Consider the following 16077-nt stretch of genomic DNA (forward strand, 5'->3'; position numbering starts at 1 on the left):
GGTCATTGGGGTATTTTCTTGCCACAGGCGCGTCTCCGTAGTTCCTTTTGGTCTCGAGCTTCTCGTGGACCTGAAAGTGGTTCGGACAAGGTTTGAAGTGGGATATACGACCATTCTCCAACAAGTTCGTCTGTAGGGCGCCTACGTTGTCGGGTCCTCGTATCCTGTCTATGCATACTTCTCCAACTACCACCCATCCTAGATCGAGCCTTTGGGCGCTTGGGCCGTTGTGGTCCCCATTTCGCTGTTCGCGGATCTTGTGTGCTCTCATGATGTCTCTGCCAAGTAGCAGCAGGATCTGGGCATCTTCGTCTAGTGGTGGGATATGATCGGCAATGGTTTTTAGATGGGGATGGTGTCGCGCCACGTCTGGCGTGGGGATCTCAGTCCTATCTTCCGCCATGTGATTGCACTCGATGAGTGTGGGAAGGGGCATGCTCACTTTGCCGTCTATTGAGCATATGGTGTAGCCATTCACTCTTCTCCCTGTAGTCTCCATTCGCCCTGCGCACGTTCTGAGAGTGTAAGGAGAAGTACTGTCTTGTATGCCGAACATATCGAAGAATTCTGACCTGACCAGCGATCGGTTGCTCTGGTCGTCGATGATTGCATACATCCGTTTGGCTCTTTGGGGTTGTCCCTCTGGGTGCACTGCTACCAGACATATTTTAGAGCAAGATCTACCGTCGTCTCCTTCTCCGCATACTTCTGTGCATTTGGATGCTACTGACGTCGGGGGGGGTGTGTCTCCCACTTCTTCCTCCCCGCCCTGCTTTGTCGGAGGGTTAGGGGCTTTGCTTGCTTTGGGCTTCATAGCTTCCGGGTGTAGAGCGGCTATGTGCCTGTCGCTATCGCACTCTGTGCATTTCATAGCTTCTTTGCAGTCCTTGAATAAATGAGTTGTGGAAGCACAACATTTGAAACAGGCTCCCCATTCCCTGAGTAGGTTCTTTCGCTCCTCTATGGGTTTCATCCTGAATCCGAAGCACTTGTTAAGTGGATGCGGCTTTTTGTGGATAGGGCATTCTTTGTTAAGGTCCCTTGGTTTTTTGTCCCTGTCGGCCGTCTGGCTGGGACTCGCGTGGGTCGTAGGGGGCACGTCCGTCCTGTGGACCGAGATGGGTGTTCTGGAGTCCTTGCACCTTGCTGTTGACCTTTCGTTCCTCGGGTGGCTAACGCTGGATGTGGTTTGCGCCCCTAAGACGAAGCTGGGGTCGTTTCTTGTCTTTGCCGCTTCGCAGATGAAGCTCACGAAGAATGAGAATGGGGGGAAGACAACCTGCTTCTCCCTTTTGTATTTGGAACCTTGTGAAAGCCACCTTTCTTGGAGGTTGAAGGGTAGCTTCTCCAGGATGGGTCTCACTCCACGAGCTGAATCTAGGGCGTTGAGACCTATTAAGGAATGGTCTTTCCTTGCGAACTCCAGTTCTTGCAGCAGGTCTCCAAGATCTCGTAACTTCGAGTAGTCTTTACTCGTGATCTTGGGGAAGCTCTCGATTCTTTTGAAGAGTGAATCCTCGACTGCTTCAGGGCTGCCATAGGTCTCTTCTAGCCTTTCCCACACTAGGTCCAGACCTACTTGGGGTTGATGTGCGTTTGCCGTCCGAAGTCTCTGCGCTTGCTCCCTGGATACGTTCCCCAAGAACTTAACTAACAGGTTGAGCTCTTCCCTTGCTGAGAAGTCCAAGCTGTCGATTGCGTCTTTGAACGTGAACTTCCACGTCCGGTAGTTCTCAGGGCGGTCGTCGAAGCTGATGAGTCCTGCGTGCACCAAGTCGCGCCGGATCATGTACTTGGCTATGTCTGTCAGACCTGAGACGTCGGCGCGTTTGCCCCGTTCTGAGGTAGTTGCTGGGACGGTCTGTGCGGTCGCCTCTTCCTTGGCGTGGATGCGTGGTGGCTGCTGGCCAGTGTGAGGGGCTGTTTTCTCCCGCGTGGGTGTACCTGGATTGCGAGCCTGTTGTGGTGCATCCGTGTGCGCGCTGGCGTGTGGATCACTCTTGTGGCTGTGGCTATCCCAGGCAGCATGTACCATTGACGGAGCAGCGTCTTCTCCTCGTGGGCCTAGCAGGTCTTCGGTATCTGTGGAGTCGCTCCATACGTGTTGAGATGGTGCGCTGGTGTTTACACTGAAGAGGCTCCTTACGTAGTCTTCAGTGCGTCAGGCCGGATCCTCTGAGGCAATCCGTCTGTACGGTTGCTCCCCGCCGTCCTGTTGCGCGGCTGCTTCTAGGACTTCGGCTTGGGCTATAGCGGCGGCGGCTTCCTTCTCTTGATTAAGTGCCTCTAGATCCGCGTCCAATTCGGCCTTTTTACGCGCCGCGGCAGCGGCGGTAGCTGCAGCGGCGGCGGTAGCTGCAGCGGCGGCATTGGCAGCGGCGGCAGTGGCGGCATTGGCAGCGGCGGCAGTGGCGGCGTTGGCAGCGGCATTCTGCTCCTCCTCTTCTATGCGCGCTCTTTCTGTCCTTACGGTTGCCTCTCTGCGACTATATTCAGCCCTGGCACGTGCGGCCTCTGCGGCGGCTCGTGCCTTGGTAGCGTTTGTGCTTGCACTGGACGCGTTAGACTGCGCTGATCTTGCTGATCTAGATGAGTGCCTGGATATGCTTGAGCGCTGCGATGCAGTCTCCAGGAGGAGCTCTTTTCTCACGCTTTGAGCGTCTGTAATGGCGGCCCGCACGCGGCTGTCACGTGCAAGATCAATGTTATTTTGTAAGTCTCTTTCTTGCAGGCTTTCGCCGGTGTTGGTTCTGGTCAAGTAGGTGATGTATGTTTCTGACAGCCCTTGGTAGCACGAGTGATCAGACTTTATTTGAATAATTGCCTGCGCGAGCTGTTGTGCATTATCGCCAATACTAACGACATTGCGTAACTCCAATGCGGTTGTTTTCCAGGCCAACTCTAATTTAGCGCGGTGCGCTTCAATGTCGCTCTCATATTTTTCGCGACCCTTTTGTGTCAGTGTGACTGTCCGTTTGGGCCTTGCGCCTGCCTGCGCCTGTTGCAGATGCGCAGCGGTCTCTGTATCTGAGAGATCGCTTTCCTGCGTGATGTCTGGTGAGGCTCTGAGTTCTGCCATGCTGTAGGTGTGTGTAGGCCTTTTGCCAGTGCGTGTGGCGTGCGGTCTTTTACCTTGTCAGCGTAGGGCGTCTGTCTCAGATGGTGCCGAGCGGTGTCCTGCAGCGTGCAGCGTTGGGGTAGCTGTGCTTACAGGTGTCCGTAGGCTCCTCACTGTGGGGCTGAGCAGCGGGTGGACTCAGACAGAGAAAAAGGCAGTTAGGTTTGTGTGTACAGTCTGTTTGCAAAGCTGCTGCCTTGTGTGCAGGGACTATTCTGTATAGCATAAAGTCTTTGAGTAGTAGCTGCTGTGTGATTCCCCAACACAGGTCTTTGTTTTACTATCCTGAAGCCAGGGTCACGAATGGTGTATGAATGACTCCAGGTAGCTTAACTCGTGTCTCACCTCTTCCAAAGCACAGACAAGTCCTTTTCTCTTTCTTGGTTTTATTGAGGGAAAACACAGGGAGATAGGTGCTTGTAGATGGAGTGTGGGAAGAGAGGGCTTCTCTGTCTGCTGTGCAGTGTATCAATGATGAGACAGTGTAAAACAAAAAGGCCTTGCTGGGGTGATAGCAGGCAGTTACTCACTCAGAGTCCAGGGTCAAAAGGAAATGAGGAGTAAGGGTCACACTAGATAGGAAGTGGGACTATACTAACTGTCAGCAAGGACAGGGGGGTAGGAATAGCCCACTCTCAGCTAGGAGAATATGAGCTGCAGGCAACCAACACAGGCTGTGTAAACGACATGTTGCAATAATGTTGCATTTTACATACAGCGTTGCTGCTGGGACAGGGGAAACTGACAGGCAACTAAAGAAGGGAGAAATGAATCCCATAACTAAAGGGGAAGACAGAGGAATATGGAATCTAGTTCCAGGACAATGAGGGTCTGAGTAGAACTCTAATTTGTACCTCCGTCTTAGGGGAGACCTGCGCTTTGAAGATATTGTTTTGTCTGTGTTGTGTTGGCTGCACAAGCAGGTTTCTCCTCGCCTGAGGCTTTCCCCGCACTTTGGGATTGTACATGTTATGAATAAGCAGAAAGGGTAATAATTATAATAACATGTTCTTGTATAGCGCTGCTAGGTTTACATAGCGCTTTACAGAGACATTTTGCAGGCACAGTTCCTGCCCCATGGAGCTTACAATCTATGTTTTGGGTGCCCGAGGCACATGGAGATAAAGTGACTTGCCCAAGGTCACAAGGAGCCAACACTGGGAATTGAACCAGGTTCCCCTGCTGCAACCTCAGTGGCAGTCAGTGTCGTTACTCACTGAGCCGCTCCTTCTCCTGTAACCAGCACCTAAAGCTGTGTCCCCAGAACCCGGGGGTGCCGCTCAAGGGGTTCCAAGGTTCAACAAAGTATCCGGCCGCTCCTCCTTCTCTTACTGTGCGCCCCAAAACTGGAACAATCTACCGGAGACTCTCTCAGCCGCCACCTGTCTAAGTTCTTTCAAAACTAAAGCTGTCTCACATTGTAACCTGGTCTGTAACTGTTACATACGCCTATAACATATAGTATCTCTAACTGTGCATGCAATGTCTTGTATATAATGTATACCCTGTTCACTTATGTAACTGTATTTGTAACCATGTATTATTTGTCTTACTCTGTGCCCAGGACATACGTGAAAACGAGAGGTAACTCTCAATGTATTACTCCCTGGTAACACATTTTAATAATAAATAAAATCCCGCTTTGTAATTAAGTCCATTTCAATTTCGGGCGGGATTGCTGCTTTCCTCAATATGGAAAATGACCTTCTCAGGCCAGTGGAAGAGCCATACACCATCTCGGAGACCGGGTTATTAATATTGAATTACAATAAGTGGAAATGTATTATTTTTAAAAGAAATAAAAAAAAGTGAATCAATGGCTAATTGCGGCTAATGAAATCCTCCAGGGGAGGAGGTGGGTGTGTCATCTTAAAGTCTGATTATTATTGGATAATTGTTCATTAGCAACATTCGTTACACGTTGTAGAGAATAAGCATGTTGCTGTTTCAGGGTGGGGTTATTAATGGCTTATTGCTAATTAATGACATTCGCTATACTGTAACTTATACGTAAGAGAATATCAATGAAAAGAGACAGCAGACAGAGATAGCTCTTAACCAGGGGTCTCCAAACTACAGCCACATCCATCACCCCGCAAGATTTTATACGGCCCGCAGCAACTTGAAATATATATATTTTTGCTCATTATAAAGTTAGGTCTGGAAATAATTGGACACTGATGCAAGTTTTGTTATTTCGGCTGTTTACCAAAATAAATGCAAGTTACAGTTAAATAATGAATATGGGCTTAAAGTGCAGTCTATCAGCTTTAATTTGACGGTATTCACATCCAAATTGGAGGAAGGGTTTAGGAATTACATCTCTTTAATATGTAGCCCCCTCTTTTTCAAGGGACCAAAAGTAATTGGACAATTGACTCAAAAGCTGTTTCATGGACAGGTGTGGGCTATTCCTTCGTTATTTCATCATCAATTAAGCAGGTAAAAGGTCTGGAGTTGATTCCAGGTGTGGCATTCGCATTTATGACGAGAAATACCCGGGCACTACCTCGAAAATGTAGTCACTAGGGGGATAAAACAAGATGTTACGACCTTAATAAAATATATAAGGGTCCCCTTGGCTTCGTAGTCTCTTCCTATGACTCGGACCCCGATAGGATCTATCCAGGATCCTTGGTGGTATAGGGATACAGAAAGAAAGGGGGAGCACAGGTTGAGGAATATTTGGTGGGTAATAAAAATGGAGTGTTTGAGTTCGAGTGTATGAAACCTCGAACTAGTGTTGGTGGGGGTAATAAAATAATAATAAAAAAATAAAATAAAAAAAACCATATGAAGTTATAAGGGACCACTCCCGTGTGGTGATGTAAACAAAATAATGAAAAAACTCTCGAGTGAAGAGCCTGAGGAAGCCCAAGAAAGGGCGAAACGCGTTGCTCAAAACCTCTAAAGCATTTTGGACCACTACATCCACCGTCAAGGAGTAGGACAACAGAGGCGCAGCACTATACCCGGACGCAGATTTAATTAGCTGCGCACCACGCGCCCTATAAACACCATCCTTAAAGACTGGCTGCACCCTTTTTATGTTTATATGTCTTTTTTGACTTAAGTGTTTTTAATTGTTTTAGTTTAAATAAAGAGATCGGCTGCTAACTCCACTCAAGAGTTTTTTCATTATTTTGTTTACATCAGCACACGGGAGTGGTCCCTTATAACTTCATATGCACCCTGGAGTCAGCACTGGAGTTCAAGGGAGAACATAAAGATACCTTTCCCTGTGTTCGCTCACACGAGGCCGTGTGAGTATCATCTTGATTTATATATTTATTACCCATTCCCACCATTTTTTTAGTGTCTCAAGGACCCAGAGTTCTGAGATTCTATATGTGAGGAAGAGGAAAGATACCTCCCCTCAAGACCACACTCATACTTGCCCGTGTGAGTGACTGCAGTTTCATTCTGCTTTTATATATCACCAAAGTCAGGCATTGTTATCATTATGTGCCTCAGGCGTCAAAAAATAGATTGTAAGCTCCACGGGGCAGGGACATCAGCCTGCAAAATGTCTCTGTAAAGCATTGCGTACAACTAGCAGCGCTATACAAAAACATGCTATTATTAGATGTATTTTACCTTAACATCTGTTCATTTATTTGTTCGTCTGTTCTGAGGGGGATAGCTTGATCAAGAGCCGATGGTGAATCAAAGAAGTCATTTGGACCGGTGGAGAAGGAACGCCACTCCAGCAGAATAAAGAAGCAAAGAACACAAAGAAACCTTGATGTGACAGCATTTACACAAGGCCGTGTAAGTTTTTTTTTAATTATTTTTTTACCCCCACCAACTCTAGTTCGAGGTTTCATACACTCGAACTCAAACACTCCATTTTTATTACCCACCAAATATTCATTGGAACGACTCGTGATCCGAAGCATACCACATCATCTGTGAAACACGGTGGAGGCAGTGTGATGACATGGGCATGCATGGCTTCCAATGGCATTGGGTCACTAGTGTTTATTGATGATGTGACAGAAGACAGAAGCAGCCAGATGAATTCTGAAGTGTATAGGGATATATTGTCTGCTCAGATTCAGCCAAATTCAGCGAAGTTGATTGGACGGCGCTTCACTTTACAGATGGACAATGACCCAAAACATACTGCGAAAGCAACCCAGGAGTTTTTTAAGGCAAAGAAGTGGAATATTCTGCAATGGCCGAGTCAATCACCTGATCTCAACCTGATCGAGCATGCATTTCACTTGCTGAAGACAAAATTTAGGGCAGAAAGACCCACGAACAAACAACAACTGAAGACAGCTGCAGTAAAGGCCTGGCAAAGCATCACAAAGGAGGAAACCCAGCGTTTGGTGATGTCCATGCGTTCCAGACTTCAAGCAGTCATTGTCTGCAAAGGATTCTCAACAAAGTATTAAAAATGAACATTTTATTTATGATTGTGTTAATTTGTCCAATTACATTTGAGCCCCTGAAATAAGGGAACTGTATGAAAATGGTTGCAATTCCTCAACGTTTCATACAATATTTTTGTTCAACCCCTTGAATTAAAGCTGAAAGTCTGCACTTCTATTGCATCTCGGTTGTTTCAATTCAAATCCATTGTGGTGGCGTACAGAGCCAAAATTATGAAAATTGTGTCAGTGTCCAATTATTTCCGGACCGAACTGTATATCATTTCCCAGCGTAAGCACGGCGTAATTTCTTTGTAATTGTCGCATTTCTCTTTTGTTCTGAATCATATCATGCTGATTACCCCAGAAAGATCCAAATTAAACTTATTCATTCATTTATAAAATATATTAAAAAAATAAATATATATATATATATATATATATATAAATATATATTTTCTGGCCCACGAAAATGTGTAGAATATACGATGTGTCCCTCGTACTGAAAAGTTTGGAGACCCCTGCTCTAAACTGTAAGGGCGCTACCACAGGATGATGGCTTCCTGAAAAGCTATTGGAATCACAAAAGGGAGCAGGGAGAGACAATATCCTTGTATTGGGTGCACTCCTATCTCAAACACAGGGTTGGTGGCGTGTATGTTTATTAATTAATCACATCACATTGTGGGTATATGTTAACCCATGTTTCTCTTGCACAGAAACAAGCTGGAATACCACATGGGTTAATATATAAGAACAGATTCTTTGAACATATAGGGTATCTGTATGTACATATAGCCTGGCCTTCGGCAGCTATTGCTAATTCTGGGCTTTTCCTCTGTCAGTCCTGTTAGACCAGCCAGTGGAAAGGTTAATTCCTTCAGTTAGCCTGTTTGCATTTCAGCTCTGAGTATTGTAGCAATATTCAGGGGCAGGTTTAAGCAACCTTTGAGCATGTTAATCCAAAGGGTGGATATGGGTTGGAACACCCCCTGATGTGTGTGAGCCAATCGGTATCCAGCTTTGAGTTGTAATGCTTCAAAGCTAGAGACACTCCCTGAGGATACTCAAATTGAGACATGTTTCCTAAAATAAGTGATCAGTTAGGATGAGGAGTTAGTAGGAGAAGAGATATTGAGTAGAGCTGATAGAGAAGCGGTCTCTCCCTCTTACCCCACCTGGGTGAGAGGGAGGGAAATCATGTTGCTATGAGCAGAGGGCAGAGAAGCAAGAGCAGGCCTATGCTGTGTTGCTGACTACTGTATGCTGTGTATGCTGCTCTGCCAATAAAGAACCACGGAAAGAAGCTGCTGTGTGTGTATCTCTGTTCCTGGTGTGAGAAGGAGAAAGTGCCAGTGGGGGTCTCTCCTCTGCAGACCCCAGGGGATCCCTACTGGCTGGAGGCGCTGCACCTCCCAGAGAGAACAAGAGAAAGGTAACCTGTCCCACACCACCTCCTGTCCCTGTCCTGGTTCTCCCCACAACATCGCGGAGCCCTCAGCCCTCCTGTCTGCCAGCAGGTCACAGCACCAAGACCGTGTACAGCAGGCCTGCACAACATACGGCCCGCGGGGCCGTCCCTGTGCGGCCCGCGATGCCCTCCCCCCCACCCCCAGCCCTCTCTGCAGACACAGGAGGGAAGGAGCGCCAGCATTTTGACACGCTCCCCACCCTCTCCTGAGCCCGCTCTGCCGACACATTGAAGGAGCGCTAGCATCGTGATGCCCTCCCTCCCCCTGAGCCCGCTCTGCCTATTAGGGAAGGAGACAGCAGTTTGATGCGATCCCCTGCAGGCAGAGAGGAGAGAAGGAACAGAGCTAAGGCCGGTCTGACTGCAGAGGGTGGGGGCAGGGTTAGTGACAGCAGAGGGTGGGGGCGGGGTCTGACTGCAGAGGGTGGGGGCGGGGTCTGACTGTAGAGGGTGGGGGCGGGGTTAGCTGCAGAGGGTGGGGGCGGGGTCTGACTGCAGAGGGTGGGGGCGGGGTCTGACTGCAGAGGGATGGGGGCGGGGTCTGACGGCAGAGGGTGGGGGCGGGGTCTGACTGCAGAGGGTGGGGGCGGGGTCTGACTGCAGAGGGTGGGGGCTGGGTTTGCTGCAGAGGGTGGGGGCGGGGTCTGACTGCAGAGGGTAGGGGCGGGGTTAGCTGCAGAGGGTGGGGGTGGGGTCTGACTGCAGAGGGTAGGGGCGGGGTCTGACTGCAGAGGGTGGGGGCGGGGTCTGACTGCAGAGGGTGGGGGCGGGGTCTGACTGCAGAGGGTGGGGGCGGGGTCTGACTGCAGAGGGTGGGGGCGGGGTCTGACTGCAGAGGGTGGGGGCGGGGTCTGACTGCAGAGGGTGGGGGCGGGGTCTGACTGCAGAGGGTGGGGGCTGGGTTTGCTGCAGAGGGTGGGGGCGGGGTCTGACTGCAGAGGGTAGGGGCGGGGTTAGCTGCAGAGGGTGGGGGTGGGGTCTGACTGCAGAGGGTAGGGGCGGGGTCTGACTGCAGAGGGTGGGGACGGGGTCTGACTGCAGAGGGTGGGGGCGGGGTCTGACTGCAGAGGGTGGGGGCGGGGTTAGCTGCAGAGGGTGGGGGCGGGGTCTGACTGCAGAGGGTGGGGGCGGGGTTAGCTGCAGAGTGTGGGGGCGGGGTCTGACTGCAGAGGGTGGGGGCGGGGTTAGCTGCAGAGGGTGGGGGCGGGGGTCTGACTGCAGAGGGTGGGGGCGGGGTTAGCTGCAGAGGGTGGGGGCGGGGGTCTGACTGCAGAGGGTGGGGGCGGGGTCTGACTGCAGAGGGTGGGGTCTGACGGCAGAGGGTGGGGGCGGGGTCTGACTGCAGAGGGTGGGGGCGGGGTCTGACTGCAGAGGGTGGGGGCTGGGTTTGCTGCAGAGGGTGGGGGCGGGGTCTGACTGCAGAGGGTAGGGGCGGGGTTAGCTGCAGAGGGTGGGGGTGGGGTCTGACTGCAGAGGGTAGGGGCGGGGTCTGACTGCAGAGGGTGGGGGCGGGGTCTGACAGCAGAGGGTGGGGGCGGGGTTAGCTGCAGAGGGTGGGGGCGGGGTCTGACTGCAGAGGGTGGGGGCGGGGTCTGACTGCAGAGGGTGGGGGCGGGGTCTGACTGCAGAGGGTGGGGGCGGGGTCTGACTGCAGAGGGTGGGGGCGGGGTCTGACTGCAGAGGGTAGGGGCGGGGTCTGACTGCAGAGGGTGGGGGCTGGGTTTGCTGCAGAGGGTGGGGGCGGGGTCTGACTGCAGAGGGTAGGGGCGGGGTTAGCTGCAGAGGGTGGGGGTGGGGTCTGACTGCAGAGGGTAGGGGCGGGGTCTGACTGCAGAGGGTAGGGGCGGGGTCTGACTGCAGAGGGTGGGGGCGGGGTTAGCTGCAGAGGGTGGGGGCGGGGTTAGCTGCAGAGGGTGGGGGCGGGGTTAGCTGCAGAGGGTGGGGGCGGGGTCTGACTGCAGGGGGTGGGGGCGGGGTCTGACTGCAGAGGGTGGGGGCGGGGTCTGACTGCAGAGGGTGGGGGCGGGGTCTGACTGCAGAGGGTGGGGGCGGGGTCTGACTGCAGAGGGTGGGGGCGGGGTCTGACTGCAGAGGGTGGGGGCGGGGTTAGCTGCAGAGGGTGGGGGCGGGGTCTGACTGCAGAGGGTGGGGGCGGGGTTAGCTGCAGAGAGTGGGGGCGGTGTCTGACTGCAGAGGGTGGGGGTGGGGTCTGACTGCAGAGGGTGGGGGCGGGGTCTGACTGCAGAGGGTGGGGGCGGGGTCTGACTGCAGAGGGTGGGGGCGGGGTTAGCTGCAGAGGGTGGGGGCGGGGTCTGACTGCAGAGGGTGGGGGCGGGGTTAGCTGCAGAGGGTGGGGGCGGGGTCTGACTGCAGAGGGTGGGGGCGGGGTCTGACTGCAGAGGGTGGGGGCGGGGTCTGACTGCAGAGGGTGGGGGCGGGGTTAGCTGCAGAGGGTGGGGGCGGGGTCTGACTGCAGAGGGTGGGGGCGGGGTTAGCTGCAGAGGGTGGGGGCGGGGTCTGACTGCAGAGGGTGGGGGCGGGGTTAGCTGCAGAGGGTGGGGGCGGGGTCTGACTGCAGAGGGTGGGGGCGGGGTCTGACTGCAGAGGGTGGGGGCGGGGTTAGCTGCAGAGTGTGGGGGCGGGGTCTGACTGCAGAGGGTGGGGGCGGGGTCTGACTGCAGAGTGTGGGGGCGGGGTCTGACTGCAGAGGGTGGGGGTGGGGTCTGACTGCAGAGGGTGGGGGTGGGGTCTGACTGCAGAGGGTGGGGGCGGGGTTAGCTGCAGAGGGTGGGGGCGGGGTTAGCTGCAGAGGGTGGGGGCGGGGTTAGCTGCAGAGGGTGGGGGCGGGGTTAGCTGCAGAGGGTGGGGGCGGGGTTAGTGACAGCGGAGCCTCAGTGAGAGCCGGAAGTGAGGTACCTGCTGCCAGGGCCCAAGATGGCTCCCCCTCCCTCCAGCCATGCTCCACAGTGAATGGTAGGACCCCCCCCCCCCTGCAGCTGCTCCTCAGAGCTAGTGGCAGTGTGGCAGTGGGAGAGGGAGTGTGTCAGTGCCAGTGGCAGTGTGTCAGTGCCAGTGTATCAATGTGGCAGTGTGTCAGTGTGTCAGTGGCAGTGTGGCTGTGTCAGAGTGGCAGTGTGTGGCAGTGGGAGAGGGAGTGTGTCAGTGCCAGTGGCAGTGTATCAATGTGGCAGTGTCAGAGTGGCAGTGTGTCAGTGTCGGTGTGGCAGAGTGGCAGTGTGGCTGTGTCAGAGTGGCAGTGGGAGTGTGGCTGTGGCAGTGTATCAGTGTGGCTGTGGCAGTGTGGCTGGTAAGAGTGGGAGTGTGGCAGAGTGGCAGTGTGGCTGTGGCAGTGTATCAGTGTGGCTGTGGCAGTGTGTCAGTGTCGGTGTGGCAGAGTGGCAGTGTGGCTGTGGCAGTGTGGCTGGTCAGAGTGGGAGTGTGGCAGTGCCAGTGGCAGAGTGGCAGTGTGTTCGTGGTAGTGTGGCTGTATCAGAGTGGCAGTGGGAGTGTGGCTGTGGCAGTGTATCGGTGTGCAGTGGCAGTGGGGTGATGTGAGGTGCAGGGGGAGAGTGATGGGGAGTGAGGTGCAGGGGGGGTGAGGTGCAGGGGAGTGAGTGAGGTGAGGTGCAGGGGGGGATGTGAGGTGCAGGGGGGAGGTGTGGTGGGGTGATGTGAGGTGCAGGGGGTGATGTGAGGTGCAGGGGGGAGGTGTAGTGGGGTGATGTGAGGTGCAGGGGGGAGGTGTAGTGGGGTGATGTGAGGTGCAGGGGGGAGGGGTAGTGGGGTGATGTGAGGTGCAGGGGGATGATGTGATGTGAGATGCAGGGGGGAGAGTGAGGTGAGGTGCAATATTTCACTTGAAAAAATACCTAAACAAAAAAAAAATCACAAAATAAGAGAAAACAGCAAATTTTAATTTAAAATGCCTTCGAAGTATCGATACCTTTAAATATCGAAACAAAAGGATCGATGCCAAATATCGCTAGTATCGAAAGAAACAAGCAAACATTAGCATAAAAATACGTAAAAATATCGGACACACAGGCCTCTGGAAATAAAAGTGCCCAGGGCCTACGAAGGTCTTAAAACGGCCCTGGTACCACGTTTAATTAGCCGTAATTGGGGAGGCACGGTGGATATTGTTGTGTAAGGAACCTCATTAGTGAGTGATAAACCCATTAATAAATAGCCACCATGATGTTTGCCACCGGACCGCCAGCACATCCTGTCATTACATAAACTTGGCTTACTGTCTGACATGTACGGTCAGTTTTTCCAGGCAGCCTGGCTTATATGTATAAGTTTTTTTGTTACCTATCACAGTATATTTGTAACACTAATTAGTATTTGGAGCATTAGCGCTATTAACACACCCCTTTTTTTTTTTTTGCAATTAGGCACAATAAGCAAAGTTTATGTTTAAGGCAGCGGTTCTATAGTGAGACAGTATTGTAGTTATTACTGTAATTGATATATGACATATTTGCTAGCTGCACAGACTCTTGAGACTCATTTGCATTTTTACGTTATTTTAAAGTTTGATTGTACAATTTTCACTATATTTTGCATTAACAAGTTTTTTTTAAATGTATGTAACCCTCTTTCACCCCACCCGACATGGGATTGAGGGGGGTACACTCCTGTTTACTGTACACCAGGCCTGCACAACTTGTAAAGCGAGAAGGGCCGAACTGCTCCAAGAAAAACAGATTCGGGCCGCACGGGTAAAATCATCATCAATCATCATCTCCCCCAGCACCTCTCATCATCATCCTCATATCTCCTCCAGCACCCCTCATCAATCTCTCCCAGCACCCCTCATCATCCTCATATCTCCCCCAGCACCCCTCATCATCATCATTATCATCATCATCCTCATATCTCCTCCAGCACCCCTCATCAATCTCTCCCAGCACACCTCATCAGACTCATATCTCTCCCAGCACTCATCATCTTCATATATCTCCCCCTGCACACCTCATCATCAACCTTTGCGAGACTCACCCTCTATCTCACACCCCCATCTCTCCCCCTCACCCACATACATACATACATGTGTGTGTGTATGTATATATATATATATATATATATATATATATATATATATATATATATATATATATATATATATATATATATATATATACATACATATGTGTGTAGATCGGTGTGTGTGTGTGTGTGTGTGTGTGTATGTATATCTGTGTCTGTATGTGTGTGTCTGGGAATCTGGCAGGGAGGGCTTAACAGAGCGACGCTTTGCAGGTCTCTGGCAGGGGAGGGGTTAACAGAGCGACGCACTGCATGTCTCTGTCAGGGGAGGGGTTAACAGAGTGACGCACTGCAGGTCTCTGGCAGGGGAGGGGTTAACAGAGCGACGCTTTGCATGTCTCTGTCAGGGGAGGGGTTAACAGAGCGACGCTTTGCAGGTCTCTAGCAGGGGAGGGGTTTAACAGAGCGACGCTTTGCAGGTCTCTGGCAGGGGAGGGGTTAACAGAGTGACGCTTTGCAGGTCTCTGGCAGGGGAGGGGTTAACAGAGTGACACTTTGCAGGTCTCTGGCAGGGGAGGGGGTTAACAGAGTGACGCACTGCAGGTCTCTGGCAGGGGAGGGGGTTAATGGAGGGAAGCTCTGCAGGGCTATGCCACTGGGAGGGATATTGGAGCGACACTCTGCAGGTTTGTCTCCCTTATCCTGCAGAGCAGGTTACTAGTAATTAGTGGGATAAATTCAAAGCTTCACACACCTGTCCCAGGAATTTAACCATGATACTGTGTGTGTGCATATACATTTATATGTCCAGTAATACTTCCCGGCACATCGTGCTGCCGGTATACATGGTGCTTATGATATAACGCTCGCTGCACCTCTCTCTACGGGGGCAACAGCGTTCTGAATGAATGGGGGGGGGGGGTTGTTAAACATCTACAACCACCTGTGAGAGGGTTATTTCTCATATATCTCTCCTCTCATACCTCATCTCTCTCTCTTTCTCATATCTCTCTCTCCGTGTGTGTCTTTCTCTCATCTCTCTCTCATATCTCTCTCCTATATCTCATCTCTCTCTCTGTCTTTCTCTCTCATATCTCTCTTTCGTCTTTCTCTCTTTCTGTCTGTCTCTCTCTCTCATCTCTCTCTCTCTCATATCTCTCTCTCTCTCTCTCTCTCTCTCTCTCTCTCTCCTCTCTCTCTCTCTCTCTCTCTCTCTCTCTCTCTCTCTCTCTCTCTCTCTCTCTCTCTCTCTCTCTCTCTCTCTCTCTCTCTCTCTCTCTCTCTCTCTCTCTCTCATATCTCCCTCATTTTCTCTGTCTTGCTCTGTCTCTCATCTCTCTCTCTCTCATATCTCTCTGTCTTGCTCTCTCTCATATCTCTCTACAGCAGTGAGAGGGTTATCTGCCTCTCTAGTATAAAATATATATATACACACACACACACACACACACACACACGGCAGTGATCAGGTTATCAGGGCGTCTCCTCCTCTCACCAGCGTTGTTTTGATTTCCGCCCCGTCCCGAATCAAGAGTATGCGGGAAGATCCAAGACACGGAGCGTCAGCTCTGCAGCCTAGCGAGAGAGGAGTGAGGTATAGACCGGGACAAGAGTGTCAGCCCTGCAGCCAAGAGAGAGAGAGAGGTATAGAGAGAGAAAGGCTATCAGCTCTTCAGCCCAGAGAGAGGAGGGAGGGATGACGTGTCTGCTCTGCAGCCCAGAGAGGGGGGGACGGTATAAAGACAGAGTGTCAGCTCTGTAGGCTAGAAAGAGGGGAGGTATAGAGAAAGACATAGTGCTAGCTCTGCAGCCTAGAGAGAGAGGAGGGAGGTATAGAAGAGACAGTGTCAGCTCTGTAGTCCAGAGAGGAGGTATAGAGAAAGACAGAGTGTCAGCTCTGCAGCCCAGAGAGGGGGGCGGTATAGAGAGAGACAGAGAGTCAGCTCTGCAGCCCAGACAGAGGGGGAGAGAGACAGAGAGTCAGCTCTGCAGCCCAGACAGAGAGGGGGAGAGAGACAGAGAGTCAGCTCTGCAGCCCAGACAGAGAGGGGGAGAGAGACAGAGAGTCAGCTCTGCAGCCCAGACAGAGAGGGGAGAGAGACAGAGAGTCAGCTCTGCAG

General features: G+C 51.9%; 1 long non-coding RNA gene across 1 annotated transcript; it reads left to right on the plus strand.

The window, feature by feature from the left end:
• Window positions 1–11867: 11867 nt before the first annotated feature.
• Window positions 11868–16071, plus strand: LOC142471369 (uncharacterized). Its single transcript, XR_012789421.1, has 3 exons — window positions 11868–11938; window positions 13624–13689; window positions 15456–16071. It is a non-coding gene; the product is annotated as an uncharacterized LOC142471369 (long non-coding RNA).
• The last annotated feature ends 6 nt before the right edge of the window (window positions 16072–16077 follow it).

The sequence above is a fragment of the Ascaphus truei genome, chromosome 20 (genome assembly GCF_040206685.1).
Source record: "Ascaphus truei isolate aAscTru1 chromosome 20, aAscTru1.hap1, whole genome shotgun sequence".
NCBI lineage: Eukaryota > Metazoa > Chordata > Amphibia > Anura > Ascaphidae > Ascaphus > Ascaphus truei.